The sequence below is a fragment of the Acomys minous genome, assembly GCF_964271855.1.
Source record: "Acomys minous genome assembly, chromosome: 7".
Classification (NCBI taxonomy): domain Eukaryota; kingdom Metazoa; phylum Chordata; class Mammalia; order Rodentia; family Muridae; genus Acomys; species Acomys minous.
Genome location: NC_140488.1, coordinates 104,122,692 through 104,130,488, shown reverse-complemented (window position 1 = coordinate 104,130,488; position 7,797 = coordinate 104,122,692). Strand labels below are relative to the sequence as shown.

The window sequence follows — 7,797 nt, the reverse complement described above, 5'->3', positions numbered from 1 at the left end:
CTTCGTGAAGTTGAGGATTGCTCTTTTAAGGTCTGTAAAGAATTGTGCTGGAATTTTGATGGGAATTGTATTGAATCTCAGCAGAGGAATCTCTAATGGCTGAGAAGCACTGAAAGAAATGTTAAACATCCTTAGCCATCGGGAGAATGCAAATCAAAATGATCCTGAGATTCTGTCTTACACCAGTCAGAATGGTTAAGATCAAAAACTCAAGTGACAGCACATGCTGGCCAGGATGTGAAGCAAGGATAGCATTCCTCCGCTGTTGGTGGGAGTGCAAACTTGTACAACCACTGTGGAAATCAATCTGGTGCTTTCTCAGAGAATTGGGAATAGTATTACCTCATGACCCAGCTATACCACCCCTGGGCATATACCCGAAATATGCTTCACCAAACCACAAGGACATTTGCTCAACTATGTTCATAGCAGCTTTATTTGTAATATCCAGAAACTGGAAACAATCTAAAAGTAGCTCAACTGAAGAATGGATAAAGAAAATGTGGTGCATTTACACAATGGAATACTACTCAGCTATTAAAAACAAAGACATCATGCAATTTGCAGACAAATGGATAGAACTAGAAAAGATCATCTTAAGGGAGGTAACCCAGACCTAGAAAGACACACATGGCATACACTCACTTATAATAGATATGAGCCGTATAGCACAGAAGATTCATACTACAGTTCACAGACCAAAAGAAGCTAAGTAACAAGGAGGGCCCAAGGGAGGATGCTTGAATCTTACTCAGAAGAGGAAATAAAATACACAACTGGGGATATGGCTGAGCTGAAATGCGCAGCCAGGAGACGTTTGCAGGCTCCACTGTCCCGAGCATCTGAACGCTCTTCAAATCTTCGATTAAAAAAAAATGGCCTCCAATAAAACTACATTGCAAAAAATGGGAAAGAAACAGAATGGAAAGAGTAAAAAAGTTGAAGAGGCAGAGCCTGAAGAATTTGTGGTAGAAAAAGTACTGGACCAGCGTGTAGTGAATGGGAAGGTGGAGTACTTCCTGAAGTGGAAGGGGTTCACAGATGCTGATAATACTTGGGAACCAGAAGAAAATTTAGATTGTCCAGAATTAATTGAAGCATTTCTTAATTCTCAAAAAGCTGGTAAAGAAAAAAATGGTACAAAAAGGAAATCTTTATCTGACAGTGAATCTGATGATAGCAAATCAAAGAAGAAAAGAGATGCTGTGGACAAACCAAGGGGCTTTGCCAGAGGTCTTGATCCTGAACAAATAATTGGTGCCACAGACAGCAGTGGAGAATTAATGTTTCTCATGAAATGGAAGGACTCGGATGAGGCTGACTTGGTGCTGGCAAAGGAGGCGAATATGAAGTGTCCTCAGATTGTCATCGTCTTCTATGAGGAGAGGCTGACTTGGCATTCTTGTCCCGAAGATCTTGGGTTTTGAATTATTAGTGTGAAAAACATAGTGTTCTAATGAAAAATGAGTTTGCTATGCTGGTTTTGAAAGTATTGACAGTGGTTAGGATATTTTGGGGTTTTGTTTTGCATCACAAGTCACTGATTGCATTGAGCATATAAGAGCTTTCTGTAGTTGCTTCCTTTAACAGTAGAGTGTTTGATACCGTGTTGTATCTCCTCGGCTTTGAGAAACAGCTTCTCTTAAATGCTGGGGAGAAATTACAGTCATTACTCAATCAGAACTTATTTTTAAGTGGGACACAGAAGGACCATTCTGGGTTTTTCGTTTGTATGCGTGTGTGTGCATAAAACACGTAACTGTTTTTGGTTTTGTCTTTTTTTTTTTAATACTCAAAATAACAAAAGATGAAAACACAAGTTGATGAGATTCCATCGTTGTGAACGTTTTTCCTGAAACCATAATCTTCCCAATTAAGCAGGTTCTGTAATTTATTTGATAGTTTTAAAAGCAACCACACCAGAATTTGTGTATTGCCACATAAATACAGTAGTTTATTTACAAAATTTTGTCCACACCAACCCCCCCACTTCAGAAAATGGAATTAGACAAAGTAGTAGTATGATTTAATGACAAGACTTAAGTGTGGTGGCGCATGCTGTTAATCCCAGCACCCAGGAGGCAGAGGGATCTCTGGTTTAGAGGCCAGCCTGGTCTACGAGCGAGTTCTAGGTCAGCCAGGGCGTGTAAAAGTTCCTCTGTAGAAAGTTGAAATCTGTACTAAAAGGTTATGATTCGTGGAATCTGTTTGCTGTGGAGGTGGAATCGTGGTTAGAGATGTCGGCAGTTACGGCCTGCCGGCATAAGCAAGTGAACAACCCTGGCTGACATCAGTTAATGCCCGGCATAAGCAAGTGAACAGCCCTGGCTGACATCAGTTAATGTCCTGCATGCCTTTTCCTTACCCTGACTCATTCCTTCCAGTAGGATCAATCTCTTCAGTATTTGGTTCTGGTTCAGTGAGCCAGAAAAGTAACTTTGTAGTATCAGAATGTCATCCAACTGTATATTTACTTTATTGTAAATAATGGTGAGCAGTGGTCAATAAATAGTTTTATATTCCTTTAAAAAAGAAAAGAAAAGAAAAGAAAAGAAAAGAAAATACACAACTGAAGTAGATGGACGGAAGGAACTGGGTGGGAGGGTGGTAGAGAGGGTAATTAAAGGTAGGGATCAGCTATAGAGATAACAGCAATGGGGAACGGATTGGGTGAGAGAACGGAAATTGGTGTGTGTGTGTGGATGCATCTCTGGAACAGGAGATGCTCCTGGAGTCTGTGGGGGTGACCCTAGCTGAGACTGCTAGCAGCAGCAGTTAAGGACCCTGAAGTTGTCACCTCCTGTAGCCAGGTGGGACTTTCAGTGGGGGAAGGGGGACACCAAGCCACTCATAAAACCTTCAACCCTAAATTCGTTCTGCCTACAAAAAGTGTAGGGGTAAAGACGCAGCAGAGATTGAAGAAATGGCCAACCAATGACTGGCCAATTTGAGACCCACCCCTTTGGAGAGAGAGCCAACCCTTGTCACTATTAATGATACTCTGCTATGCTTGCAGACAGGACCCTAGCATAACTGTCTTCTGAGAGGTTTCATCCAGCAACTGATGGAAACAGATGCAGAGATCTACAGCCAAACAATAGGCTGAGCTCCAGGAATTTTGTGGAAGACTGGGAGGAAGGATGGAGGGAGCCAGAGGGGTAAGGAGACTACAAGAAAATCTACAGAGTAAACTAACCTGAACCACCAACCAAAGAGCATGCATGGGCTGGACCTAGATCCCCTATGCATAAGTAGAAGATTGCAGCTTGGTCAACATATGGGTCCCCAAAGACTGGGAGTAGGGGCTGTCTCTGACTCTGTTGCCTGACTCTGGATCCCTTTCCCTTAGCTGGGCTACCCTGTTAGGCCTCAGTTGGAGAGGATGCTCTTAGTCCTACTGCAACTTGAGATGCCAGGGTGGGTTGGTACCCATGAGGAGACTTCCCCTTCTCTGAGAAGGATAAAGGAAATGAGGGAGGGGTGCATAAGGGTGGTACTGGGAGGAGAGGAAGGAGGGATACAGCTGGGATCAGGCTGTAAAGTGATGGGAGAGGGGGGCGGGGGAGGAGGGAGGGAAGGAGAGAGAAATTACTTAGAGCCTGGAAAGATGGCTAAGTAGTTAAACAGCACTTGTTTCTCTTGCAGAGGACTCAAATTCAGCCCCTAGTGCCTACTTTGGTGGTTCACAGCCACATGTAATCTAGCTTCTGAGGATCCATCACCCTCTTTTGGCCTCAGTGTGCAATGCACTTATGTGCACTAACTCACACACATATACTCATAATTCTAAAAAAAAATCTTTTAACATTAAAAAATTAATGTTTAATTTGTATTCACACACTTTTCCATTTTAGAAAAGAAGACTATGAAAAATTAAGTCACCATTAAAATAAACGATATTTGAAGTTTTAATTTAAAAATTGCCTCTCATATATTACAGCCCAATTGCGATTTGCCCTCCTTCCCTTTCTTCTAGACTCTCCCCTAGATTTCCCACCCCCTTCAGAAAAGAGCAGGCCTCCCAGGGGTATCAACCAAACGCAGCATAACAGGCTACAATAAGACCAGGCACATAGCATCATACCAAGGCTGGATGAGGCAACCCAAATAGGTCAGGAACATACCCCACTCCCACTGAACACCAAGCCATTCAGCCATAACATATACATAGAGGACCTTAGTCAGGCCCCTACAGGATCCCTAATCTTTGCAAGTTTCCGTGATTGCTAGTCAGTTGATTCTGTGGGCCATGTTCTCCTGGTGTGTCCCTGACTATTCTGGTTCCTCCTATCCTTCCCCACCTCCTCCACAGGACTCCCCAAGTTCCACCTAATGTTTGGCTGTGGGACTTTGCATCTGCAACTGCTCCATCAGTTTCTGGATGAAGTCTCTCTGGTCTCTTTGATGGAGATTCACACAGTGCCAGAACCAGCCACCTTCTGTAACCAGGCAAGGCCTCAAGTAAAGGGATTGGGACACCAGCACAGCCACAAAAACCTTTGACCTACAGTTTGTCCTGCCTACAGTGTGTGCTGGGACTAGAGCCTAGTAGAATCATCATTAAAGAAATTTATTTTTTAATGTTTAAAAATGTATTGTGTGTATGACATGCATGTGATCACATGTAACAGCATGTGTATGAGGTCAGACAAGAACTCCATGGGGCCATTTACTCTTTCCACACTTATGTGGGCTCTGGGGATCAAACTCAGGTTGCCATGTTTGTGTGACAAGTGCCTTGCCACTGAGCCATCAGCCTAAATTTTACTCGAGTCCATGTTCTGCATTATCAGACCCAGTTAAAAAACAACTATGCTGGAAAAAATAGTGCTGACATCACAGGTAAGTTATGATCCTATGTTTTTATTGATGTACGTACTAGCTGTTCTCTACGACAGCCAGTGATTTTCATTCTATGACTCCTTAGTCATTCTTTAAATTTCAGTGCAAGTTTAAAACCAGGGAGAAATAAATTTATAAAATTTTGTGGATGAAGATCTTTCAAATACGAGATTGGCTTTCTAGGTAACAAGTCACAACCCTCTAGGAGTACAAATAAATGTCATAAGGTCCAAAGCAAAAAGCCAGGCCATCCACAACCCAAATCAGGACAGAATCTTGTGCAAGTCACAATATCACACACTGCTCACTGGAAGATAAAATGGTATAACTATGACAGTTTTGTATATCCTATGGCAAGACAATCATGTTGTGTTATTCTCTCATACATATACATGTTACTGTGAAGGTATGCTGTACACAGCAAACCATAACATCAGTTAAAGTAAGGTTGATAATATAGATGCACCTGATCTAACCCCTTAAAAGGTCTTAACAACACAATTTAGGAAATTGCACATGTGACCTTAGCTTTAACTAAGTTTCTACTTGTTCTTTCTGTTTTCCTGCCCTATAGGTGTTTTTACTTATTATGACAGCTCTTACTGTCAAGGAAGTCAATAAATTGTAGTAGTAAATTTTTAAAACATATTTATTCTATTTGTTCTGTTATGTGGTGGATTGGACCATGACTGATAAAATGACTTTGAAAAACACTCTAGATTTCCTATTAAAAGTGAGCATGCATCTGTCGTATGGCCCAGACATTACATTTTCTAGAAATAAGAAAGCATATAGTCATACAAAGACTTGTATAAAAATGTTTATAACACATTTGCTTGAAATAACTAAGACCTGGTTTATACTCAAATGCCTTTATCAGCACATAAATAGATATCAAAATATCCAAAAGACATTACTCAAGAATATAAAGGAATCAACATGGAATACTTTTGGAATAATTTAGCTGGATTACAAAAATCTAGACAAATCAAGGAAACATCCTTCAGTAAAATGATACATCCCTTTTATACAAAGTTCTAGGAAATGAAATCAGACTTATAGCAACAAGAAACACTTCAGTAGATGCCTGGGTTGAGAAAGAAGTGTCTCAGAGAAAGAGAAAACGAGAATTACAGAAGACAGAGAGAGGATGGCTCTAGAGCAGTGATTCTCAACCCTCCTAATGCCTTTAACACAGTCCCTCATGTTGTGGCGACCCTCCCCCACCTTAAATTATTTTTGTTGTCACTTCATAACTGTAATTTTGCAACTATTATGAACCATGATGGAAATATCTGATATTCAGCTCCCAAGGGGTTTGAGACCCACAGATTGAGAACTGCTGCTCTACAGCTAATGGCTACGCTCATTATCTGGACTGCGAAAATGGCTTCTTGGGTCTATACGTATTCCATGGGATAACATGATGCCTCAATACATGCATGCTTTCTGTAAAGTTTTTCTCTTCTTTTTCTTTCTTTCCTTTTTTTTTTTTTTTTGGTGTTGGGATTCAAACCCAGGGCCAACATGTATTCAAGCGGTATGTAGTTTGTTTTATACATGTGTAATAAAATAAAAGTATTAAAAATGTATCAAATACAGTTAATTTGGACTCAGGTGGCCTGGGAGACCCAAGAGATAATGCAGCCTTGTGACTTTGGGCAAATTATTCCCAATGCTTAAACATCAGTCTTCTTAGATGTAACACAAATGGGAAATAGACATCTTTTTTGAGTGGGGGAATAATATTATCTGAAATAAAGAAAACATACAAATTATATTCAACCCAGTGCACTCCCAGAATATTATTTGGGGGGAAACTGGGCATATTCACACAGGAAAGTCATCCAGGTTTTTATTGAGACCACCTGTGTAAAGCACTTGTGCAAGGACCTAGTCCACAGGAAGCGCATGCTGAATATGTTGTTATTTTGCTACAGCTAGATGCTTTGCAGATACTGGTACTTGTTTTCTCTGTGATCATTTTAGACCTCTCTTCTTTGTAGACAGAGTTCAGTCTGCACCAGCTCTGTCTGAGAGCCAGAACATTAATATCAAAGGCAGAATGTGCACTCAAGTCTGTACTTTGTCTTTCCAATATGCCACAGTTCATGGGGCCAACATACAGATAACCTTGACAGGGCGAAGTAGAAACAGGCTCCCATCTCTAACCAAGATGCTTTCTTTCTCCAATTGACATTGCTTGCAAAGAAAAAATTAGTTGTCTCAAATGAAGACTCACTGGGCATATAAGTCACATTTAAAGTAGGTCCCAAGCCTAGCACATGTGCGTGCACATACACACACACACACACACACACACACACACTCTCTCTCTCTCTATAAAAACACAAAATCAGAAAACATAACATGCAAGCAAATAATTAGTAAGATAAAAAAATACCCAAACAAAAAATATGAGACCAAAAAAAAAATCTACAAAAATACCTTAGGGATTGTTCTGTGTTGGTCACCTACTGTTAGTATGGGTGCTTGGGATTCTGCAGTTAGAAATATTACCCTTCCATCACGAGAAGTCACAATGATCAAAGTCATTCGGAACTTTGGTCTTGGACTTCCTGGCTTCCAAAAGTGTGAGAAGTGAATATCTGTTGTTTATGATACAGCACCCTGAATATGAATCATCAAGCATGACTCTTGTTCTTAAGTTAACATACAGACCACACCTGACTTTATGTGATTAAACTTTTCATTTTCCTACTTTGCAAGCAGTGAAAAGTGATATGAATTCAATAAGAACTTTTGGGCAGAAATAGACAATGTCTGTGCCCAGTCAGAGATGCAGTTACAGGAGCAAATAATAAGTAATCTACATTGAATTATGTTTGCAGCCCTTTAATGTAACCCTGTTAAGTTGAGGAACATTTTTTTATATTTTAATAAAAATATCAAAGTAGTTTTAACAATATTTTATTAATTTTTGAGAATACCATA

General features: G+C 40.3%; 1 pseudogene across 1 annotated transcript; it reads left to right on the top strand.

Moving 5' to 3' along the window:
- Nucleotides 1-788: 788 nt before the first annotated feature.
- Nucleotides 789-1,345, top strand: LOC311602307 (chromobox protein homolog 3-like; annotated as a pseudogene). Its single transcript has one exon. The product of its transcript is annotated as a chromobox protein homolog 3-like (transcript).
- Nucleotides 1,346-7,797: the final 6,452 nt, after the last annotated feature.